The following is a 10,147-nucleotide window of genomic DNA, read 5'->3' as shown; positions in this document are numbered from 1 at the left end:
TATAATGAGATGAGGGCAGGGGGATAGAGAGGAACAAATACGTGATATTCTAAACTAAACCATTTTTTTCTTGAGAGAGAGACAGAGATTCAGAGAGACAGAGAAACTTCTAAAAAATTGCGAGAATATTTTTTCTTCTTTCCAAATCCTGTAAGGCTATTTAACCTCATGGTTTGTAAATACATGATCCTTCTGTTTAAGTGTGAGGGTGACTTTAGATTGGAGAAGCAGATTTTGACAGCGTTTGCTCAAATCGACTCTTAATCGAAAAAGCCTTGGAGATAATATGGGAGCTACACTGAGGTCCCCAAAGGAAAGACCATCACCTGGACCAAAAGGACAAACCCTCCACCTGAGCACACAGAACAGTTCTCAGCCCCAAAGCTGCTGTGAGAAGGCACATAACTTCTTAAACTCCCTGCACTCAGAGGAATAAATGTGCCCCAGTAGGAAACGCACAGCAAGAACAGACATTGCAAAGTTCTCCTTTAGGAACATGCCAAGTGTGTTCTTAAAACATGTCTCCAAAGCAAATGTGACAAAATAGGGTGAGCAGCCCCTTCAGCAGCCCCTCTCCTTGTCTCTTCTCTCTGCATCTCTCTCCCCTTTTTAAATCTCTCTCTCATCTATGGCTGTGCCACCCTGAACATGCCCGATCGTGTCTGATCTCGGAAGCTAAGCAGGGTCGAGCCTGGTTAGTACTTTGATGGGAGACCACCTAGGAAGACCGGGCGCTGTAGGCATAAAAATAAAATAAAAAAATAAAAATAATTAAATCTCTCTCTTTGTTGCATCTGCATCATCTTTATGTGTACTGTGGTCTGAAGTAAGGACCAGAATAGGGGGAAGGAAAGAATTGTTTGAGGAAATTGAAATTCTAGAGCTGCTGGCATGATAGGAGACTCAGAAAGACTGGAGTCCATCCTACAGATGTACAAATGTGGACTGATTCACAAGGTGGGGTTAACTGCTTACAAATTGCTTCATTATACCAAACACCAAGCTGATGCACAGAATGGTCTGAGTTCAAGGCAAAACATTTTTCATTGCATCAGTGTTGGCAAAACCGATAGTTTATAGAATTGTAATATTGAGATCATTTAATCTGAAATCTCATTAAAGAGCAGGAACAATGAGAATTAAAACAAGAAGGGTGCTGGGGTGGTAGAGAAAGGAGCATAAAGTAATTTGAGTTGAACAAATAGAAGGGTGACTGGTTATGTAAGTCAAAGCAAGTGCCATCCTTAGAGGGAAGGAGGGAAGGAAGTGCACAGATCACTCTTCCCAGTAGAAGCAATGATGACTTTTAGGAGGCCACTATGCTACACACCTTTGAAGACTCAGAGGCCTGGATCTCAGTCGCTGTTGAGAATGGCTATAAACCCCACTGCAGAGCTCGAAGGGGAGGCTTCCTCCCACCCCCCTTACTAGTCATGCTTTTTCTTTCCACTGCTACAGCCTCACTTCTGACAATCACCAATCTGACCCATTGTGACCACACATTGGCCAAGCCGGCACAGATCACCCTGGCAAACTGACAAGGCTTCAAGATTTTGCCTGAACAATATGTTCATTCTGATACTTTTCCATGCTCACTGCCCTGAAAGCAAAACAGATTAAAAAAAAAAAAAAAGCATAATCTTGTGGAACTGGGGACAGGTACACACAAGTATGCTAAGGCTAGGAACAGTGGTTCTCACAGTGGTTCCTGGAGCAGCAGCATTGCCATCATGTGGAAACTTGTTAGAAATGCAGATTCTCAGGCCTCACCCCAGATCTATGGAATCGAACACTCTGCAGAAGGAGTCAAGTCTTCCATTCTAAGTTTTAGGATCACTAGAAGACCTTTTAGAGGCGGCATAGCATCCTTGTCCTATTTCTGTGCTTCCCCTATTATCTGTTTGGAAAAACTCCTTCTGGACTTTCAAAATGCAGCTCAAGAATCAACTCTAACTTCCTTTCTAATTCTTTACCTTTGGTATTCTCATGATGACCCTCTATCATAGTTTTTAAAAAATGGGTTGAGAGCCTTTGCTTTCCTACCTGGATCCTCAGTATCTGCAAAAACCTACAACGAATTGTTTATTTTAAAACTTGAACAGACTTTAAATAAAACAGAACCTATAAAATATGAGCAGTTGTATTATATTTTCTATCCACCATGACAGGAGTTGATATGTTCAAGGTAAGGGATAAATAGAAGTAAACAAATAGAGTAGAAAATAAAAAGGTAGATAAAAGGATAAGCAAGGGCAGAAATTTTAGAATGTCACTTGATAGGTTATATTGTTGAGAGTATTTAGGAAGAGCTGGTCTCACAAACAGAGTTAATAGTAGAATGGGCTGTCTTGAGACATAGTAAGCTCACCCCCACTAAGGTGTTCCAAGTATGAATAGTGGATGATAAATGTCAGTTGACAGTGGAGGTAAAAACCATTCAATTGGAGGAAATTGCTTGGAGCTCTGTGTTAAGAAGTATTATAATTGGATCAGGGCCCAGCTGGACAATTCCAAAGTGAATTAGTAATTTCTGCTTTGAGTATAAGAGTGGGGAGAGATGTGTCATGAAATCAACTTATCTAGACCAGTGATGCTAAAGACATTTTATGTGGAATGTGATAGGATTATATTAAATGGCCTCTTGGAAATAGAAGTCCCATGTGTCTGAGATAAAAAAACAAGAATTTTTTACATGGAAGTTACCATAAAAATATAAGGTATTATTGTTCCATTTTCAGCATATTGTTAATGATAAACTACTGTAGATGAAAACTCATATAGAGGATGAGTGACTTGAGCCAAGGATGGAACAGAGCAAGTCAGTTCTGGTTCAAAATTGCCAGACTTGTAAATCAACATTTAATACCCTGACATATCGCACGAGGCTACCAACTAACAAGCAAGCACAAAACACTTGGTGAATATAAATAATTAACAGGAAAGTAATTAGAGGTCTTTTAAAACACAATCTATCTTGATTAATGTAAAAGAGCTTAAATGAATAGTTCTCTGTAAGACCAAATAATCATTGTTTCCATCTTTGCCACTGTTAGTGCTATGTTAACTTCAATTATTTATAAGCCACGGGAGGTCTGGGGAATTTCGGGTGCTACTTTGAGCTAATAATATCATGATCAGATATTTAAGTAAATAATTCCATTTCAGTTTATTTTTCTTGTCTGAGAGAAGGCCAAGGTATAAAGGTGTTCAGAATAGGGTCATTATTTTGTTTTAGAGTCAGTTATAAAATGGAAACTCTAAAATGTGATCTGGAGACCTCAAGAACCATGTCAATAGATTTGGAAGCTTATTTTCTGAGCTGAACTTAAAACCACTCACACAGTGGTTCCCAGGCTTTGTTACAAAAACCATCATTCAATATTTATAGACAATAGGATCCCTGGTGTCAGGCAGGTCCCTAATCCATTCCAAACACACAATAATTTTTCCCAGACAATAGCCACTTAATCAGGTTATTTTAGAGTATAATTATGGCCTTAATGCAAAACAGATAAAACATTCTTTGCTATAAATCACCTCTAATCAGTGGTGGGAAATCTTTTAAGCAATCCTTTAAATGCATGCCCTTTTTCTACACCATTATTTAGAACCTTTCGTTATCTAGCCTGGTGTCATCATGAAAGAAATAGCTTCATTTCAGCAGAAATGAGTACAAGAAAGTACCAAAAGAAAATTATCTTTAGAAACCTAAATTCTTCTTTCTACTCGAAGAAATATGAAGAAAGTAATCCCATAGAGTTTGCGCAAGTGTTTGAACTAGGGTCTCAGTTTCCTCATTGATAAGATAAGAAAATGGTGCGTAGCTCACAGAGTTGTTATGAGGATTGAATGAGGAAGGGTATCAATAACTCAGGGCTGCATCTGCCACAGTGCAAGTGCTTAATAAACATCAGTTACCCCTTTTCTCTACTTCCCGTTTCTAAGAGGCTGCAGGTACACCCCTCACCTGATCCTTAGGGGAGAGTATAATGTGATCAAGATCGACAGTGGGACTGAGCATGAGTCTTCCTCACTGCAAGGCCACTCCTTACTTCAAATTTCAATTCTAATAACCTGATTTATATTCATTATTCAGATTCTGTCTTCACTTTCTAGCTGATAGTCAGATTCCTTAGTAGATCAAAGAGTTCTTACTCTGATTAGGGGGCCAAAGTTTCAGTCATAGTAGTGAGAAAATCCATCTATTTGGGACATTAGCCCTCCATCATCTTACCCATTTCACTTTCATACCTCCATCCTGGAGTCCTAATTCTGGAAATGAGTGGTGCTAGGTGCTGCAACATGTCCTTGATGCAGAGCACCTGCCTGGCTTTCTAAATATGACTGCTTCTGTGTATTCCTTGGAAGTATTCTATCCTTCTATGAAGACAACTCCATTATATCTGCTAGATGACCTGATGTCTTGTTATCATGTTTTACTCTATGACATCCAGGCTCTAAGGGATGGATTGGACATATTCTTAGAAACTAACACTGCTTATATCTCTTAAATGATTGCTTCATGCTAAGGAAGAGCAGACTGGAAGCAGCCCTCTCTAGCCTAGACCACTTCATCAATTCAACCATGTCTTAGCTGAATACACTAGTCAAACAAATTCACTTCTTCATCAAATGTTTACAAAGCACTCACCAAATGGCAAGCATTGTCTATGGGCTGCAGATAGAGCAGTAAACAAAATAAAATTACTGTAACAATGGAGCTTAATTTCTAATGAAAGAGATTGACAATGTCCAAACGTGTTGGCTATTTTCTATTAGCCTTTTCAAATCTACTCTCTACTCTTTCTACTCATCCAATGTTCCCCAATACTGAAGTCTGTGGACTGCAACAGGTCCCTTTGTCCACAGACTTCCAGTTGTATTTGGCCAATGGGAAGCATAGGCAGGAGAATGGAAGAAAAAGGGAAAGAGATGGGGTGTTTATTTCCTCAGTTTCCTCCTTGCCAGGCTACCCTCTTCTAACTCCAGCCACAGCTCCTGGAAGACAGCCCTCTCTTCCAACCACAGCTCTCTCTGAGTCCTGGCGCCTGCTCCTCCCTGGCCTTTTTTGGCCTGGCTAAAATAGTGGAGCCTCAGCCTTGCTGCTTCAAGTTTATTGATCATTCCATGTTCTCCTATAATGCTGCCCACATCTTATAAATAGTTCCCTATTAACTCCCTTAAATTTACTCATTTGAACGTGTCATCTATTTAAAGCGAACACTTGACTACTATACCAAATGAAGAAATAAATACTATTATGTCAGGCAACGATAAGTATTGTGGATTTAGAAATGAGGCAGAACAAGGTAGACATAGTGCTAGGAAATGCTAATTAGATTGAGAGCAAAGTACATTACATTTGACAAAAACATGAATGATTTGAAGTAGGTTTGCCAGATAAAGTAAAGGATGCCCAGATAAGTTTGAATTTCAGATGAATAACGAATAAATTTTAAGTTTATGTATGTCCCACGTAGTAATATTCCATTGTATATACATACCACCTGGGACATACTTATACAAAAAAATATATATTTGTTGTTCATCTGAAATTCAAATCTAATTGGATGCTCTATATTTTTAATTTTTTTAATTTTTTTTCTACGAAAAAGCACATCCAGTTTTTATTGTTTTCTTGGAAACTGGCACCAATTCTGATATTTTTTCAATGGATTTTTGTTCTTTAAAAATGGTAAGGTTTTATACTTTAAGTATTTTAACTTACTCAGCATTATTACAAGGAAAGAAATACCAGAAAATTAAATGAAAAATTAAATGAGAAATGTATTTACAATGATCTATAAGATAACAATATATTTGTTCCAATATCAAATCTCTTGTTACATAAGATATAACTTTCTACAAAAAAAAAGGTCTCCCAGCTTCTGAACAAATTCTGCTAAGTACCATCAATATGTTAAAACTTAGTATTCTTTTTTTGTAAATTTTGTATTTTTATTTTTTTGATTATAGTTGATATACAATCTTATATTAATTGCAGGTGTACAAAACAGTGATTAGACATTTATATAACTTTTGAAGAAGTCATCCTGATACAACTAGCTTCCAACCGATACCATACGTAGCTATCACAATACTATGGACTATATTCCCCATGCTATACTCTATATACCCATGACTATTTTGTAACGACAAATCTGTACCTCTTAATGTCCCTGCTTCACTGATTCTCTCATCCCCCAATCTGACAACTATCACAATACTCTCTTGTACCCATGAGCTTGTTTCTGTTGTTTGTTTGTTTGTTTATCCTGTTCTCTAGATTCCACATATGACATTTGCCTTCCTCTGTCTGACTTACACCACTCAGTACAATACCCTCTAAGTCCATCTATGTTGTTGCAAATAGCAAGATTTTATTCTTTTTTTTATAGCTGAGTAATATTCCATTGTATATACATACCGGCTATTCTTTATCCATTCATCTACTGATGGACACCCAGGTGGCCTCCATATCTTGATTAGTATAAATAATGCTGCAATGAATATATGAATTTGCATATCCCTTCAAAGTAGTGTTTTAGGTTTCTTCAAATAAATACCCAGAAGTGAGATTATTTGGTTCCTTTCTGTCTCTTGTTATAGCCTTTGTTTTAAAGTCTATTTTCTCTTGTATAAATATTGCTTCCCCAGTTTTTTTGTTTTCATGTTTATGAAACATCTATTTTCATCCCTTTATTTTCGATCTGTATATCTTTTGATCTGAAGTGAGTCTCTGTAGGCAGCATATGAGGGGATCTTGTTTTCTTATCCTTTGGCCACACTATCTTTTGATTGGAGCATTTCATCCATTTATATTTAAATTAATTATTGCTAGATATGTAGTTATTGTCATTTTATTATTCATATTTTTTAATCTTTTTTTCTTTTTTCTTCTTCTTCTTAAAGAAGTTCCTTTAATAGTTTCTGTAATACTGGCTTGGTGATGATGAATTCCTTTAGCTTTTTCTTCTCTGGGAAGCTCTTGATCTGTCCTTTGATTCTGAATGACAGCTTTGTTGGGTAGAGTAATCTTGGTTGTAGATCTTTATTTTTCATTATTTTGATTATTTATAGTCATTTCCTTCTGACCTGGAAAGTTTCTGTTGAGAAATCAGCTGACAGTCTTATAGGATGTCCCTTGTAAGTAACTGACTGCTTTTCTCTTGCTATTTTTAAGATTCTCTCTTTGTTTAACCTTTGTCATTTGAATTATGATGTGTCTTGGTCTGGGCCTCTTTGGATTCATCTTGTTTGGGACTCCCTGTGCTTCCTGAGCTTGTACGTCTTTTTCTTTCACCAAGTTAGGAAAGTTTTCAGTCATTTCTTGAAGTAGGTTTTGAATTCCTTGCTCCCTCTCTTCTCCTTTTGATATCCCTATGATGTGAATGTTGGTGTTTGATGTTGTCCCGGAGGTTCCTTAAACTATCCTCATTTTTTTTTTTTCATTCTTTGTTCTTGTTACTGTTCTGATTAAGTGTTTTCAGCTAACTTATCTTCTAAATCACTGATTCGATCCTCTGTTGTAAATAATCTACTCTTACTTCCTCCTAAGGTATTCTTCATTTTGGTTATTGTCATCTTCATTTCTTACTGGTTCTTTTTTATGTTTCTATCTCCACTTTTGTGTTTTCTATCTCTAGTTTTACTTTTCCTATCTCTTTGTTAAAGTTCTCACTGAGTTCCTCTACTCTTCCCCTAAGTTCATTGAGCATCCTTATAGCCAGTGTTTTGAACTCTGCATCTGGTAGATGGCTTAGCTCTACTTTGTTTAGTTATTTTTTGAGCTTTGCTTTGTTCTTTTTGGGGGGACATATTTCTTTGTTCTCATTTTGGCTGCCAATTTGTGTTCGTTTCTATGTATTAGAGAGAGCTGCTATGTCTCCTGGTCTTAGTAGAGTGGCCTTATATCGTAAGCATGCTATGAGTCTCAGTGGCACACCTGGTCACCTGAGCTGGGTGCTCCAGGTATGTCCCTCATATGGGTTGTGTGTGCCCTCCCATTATAGTTGAGTCTTGGTTGCTGTTTGCTCGTCAATGGGAGAGTTTGACCCTCAGGCTGATAGGTTGTGACTATCTATGACCAGTGGAGGAGCTGTTGTGCAGGAGCTGACCCAACAGAGCAGGATTTGCTCTAGCTGGGCTCTAGTGCCTGCTTTGTCTGCACCTGGGGTGTGTCATCCTCAGATGTGACCCCAGGTAGTGCTCCAGCTTAAACCAAAGCCAGCCACTGGGCATGTAAGCTGGGGCTTCCTGGGAGGGACCTTGCCATAGACCAAGTTCAATTGCAGCCTGTGCCCTGCCTAGAGCCACCTAGCATGAGCCACCCAGCAATCCGTAGATGGCTGTTACCCATGCTGGACTTGGCAGTGCCTCCAGAAACCAAGCCACAAAGTGAGGCCAGTTGCACTAGTGCTGGGCTTGGAGCTGCTCAGCAAGCGATGTTGGGCATGTTGAGGCCAGATGGTGTTTGTTTAGGTTTTGTGAGCCTTTTAGAGATTTTAGGAAAGTCTGCAGCATAAGCCAAGACTGGCCATTTGTATAAAGAAGCTACTGGAAGCTGCTTGGGTGAGCCCGCACGTTGGTAGGGGTGGGGTCTTAGGGAATCACTAGAGCAGGGCAACCAGTGTTAGCCAGGTAAATGGAGACTCATTTGGTGGCCACCTGTGTCTGCATGGGGAAAGGCTCAACAAAGGAACAATGTCCAATGCCAGCATTTCTGTCCAGAAGACAGCTGCTCCTCCAGCCCTTGTCCTGAAGCCAAACAACTCAGTTTCTCCCTGTATGTCCTTGGTGCCCCTCAAGCCACTGTCCCAGCACTGGAGCTCAGAGTGAGTGAGTCTGACAGCAGTAAGTCCATGCCCAGGGCCCTTTAAGAGGAATGTCTGCAACTTCTGCCACCCACCATTTCCCTCAGTCACAATCTCTGCTCATTTTCACAGCCAGAAGTTGTGGAGACCTCTTTTCCTGGCACTGGGACTCGAGGCTGGGGAGCCAGGTGTGGAGCCAAGACCCCTCACTCCTCCGGGGAAACCTCCACAGTCAAGATATTTCTCACGATTCTTAATCACTACACATGGGATGGGACCAGCCCATTTTGTGTCTTTACCCTCCTACTGTTCTCCAGGTGGCTCTTCTCTGTGTCATAAGTTGTAGGACTTCTGTTCAGCCAGATTTCAGGGGACTCCCAATGCTGGCTATTCTGTAGTTTAGTTGTAATTTTGATGTGGGTGTGAGAGGAGGTCAGCACAGCATTGACCTACTCCACCATCTTCACTGGATGCCCTATAATTTTATTGCAACATCTGGCAACCCTAATTTGAAGACATGAGTAACATGAATGAATGAATGACTATCTGGAGGAAGAATATTTCAGAAAGAGCAAATATCAATGACATACCTGAGGAGATGGGTTCATAATTGGTGAATCATAAAATATCAAGAAACAGTAACCTGATGTCTTAGCTATTGTAAATTGTTAACGGGACAAAGGGTATTATCGGAGGGAAATGTGTGGGAGGTTTACAATCCTGGGTCATCCTCCCTCCTTTGGCCTGTGCTTTCTCTCCTCTCTCGATTGTCTAATTCAGTTTCTTATGTTAATTACATTCATAGGGGAAAAGGAAGCCAGAGGAGGAAAGCAAGATGCCACAGCCCTCAGTGCAGCAATAGCAAATGAAGCTGAAAATTACTTGAACGTTGCCAATATCTTTTTGTGAACAAATACCAACTCTAATGCAAATCACATGCAAATTACCTTGATGCTCTTCTAACTCATGCAGCTGAATATAATTCCTGGAAAACCCTAGGGAATCTGTGCTGTTTGCTGTGTTCCTGCTGGTGGGTGAACTGTCAGTCAGAGGAAAGGCACACTGTCCATACAAACCCATTGCAGATACAAACCCTCTATTAATGATAGGGTTCATAGCACTCTCCTTTGGCCCAGAACTTGACCCCAAGGACGCTCTCATGCATGCCCTCTTATTCTATTCTTCCAAAACCTTAGGCAAGGAGGTATTGCTATCTACAATAAAAAGAAAGAATAAGGTTTTGCCCTCATCATTAAGTCTATGAGACTGATTCAGGGCAGAAGCAAGCTGGTAGTTTGATTCAAATACTTAACAAATATGGCAATTTAGCATGA

General features: G+C 39.4%; 1 pseudogene; it reads left to right on the top strand.

The window, feature by feature from the left end:
* The first annotated feature begins 624 nt into the window (after positions 1 to 624).
* LOC111729364 lies at positions 625 to 743 on the top strand (annotated as a pseudogene).
* Positions 744 to 10,147: the final 9,404 nt, after the last annotated feature.

The sequence above is a fragment of the Pteropus vampyrus genome, unplaced genomic scaffold (assembly GCF_000151845.1).
Source record: "Pteropus vampyrus isolate Shadow unplaced genomic scaffold, Pvam_2.0 Scaffold259, whole genome shotgun sequence".
Taxonomy (NCBI): domain Eukaryota; kingdom Metazoa; phylum Chordata; class Mammalia; order Chiroptera; family Pteropodidae; genus Pteropus; species Pteropus vampyrus.
The sequence above is the reverse complement of the archived record's forward strand: the minus strand, read 5'-3'. Positions and strand labels throughout refer to the sequence as shown.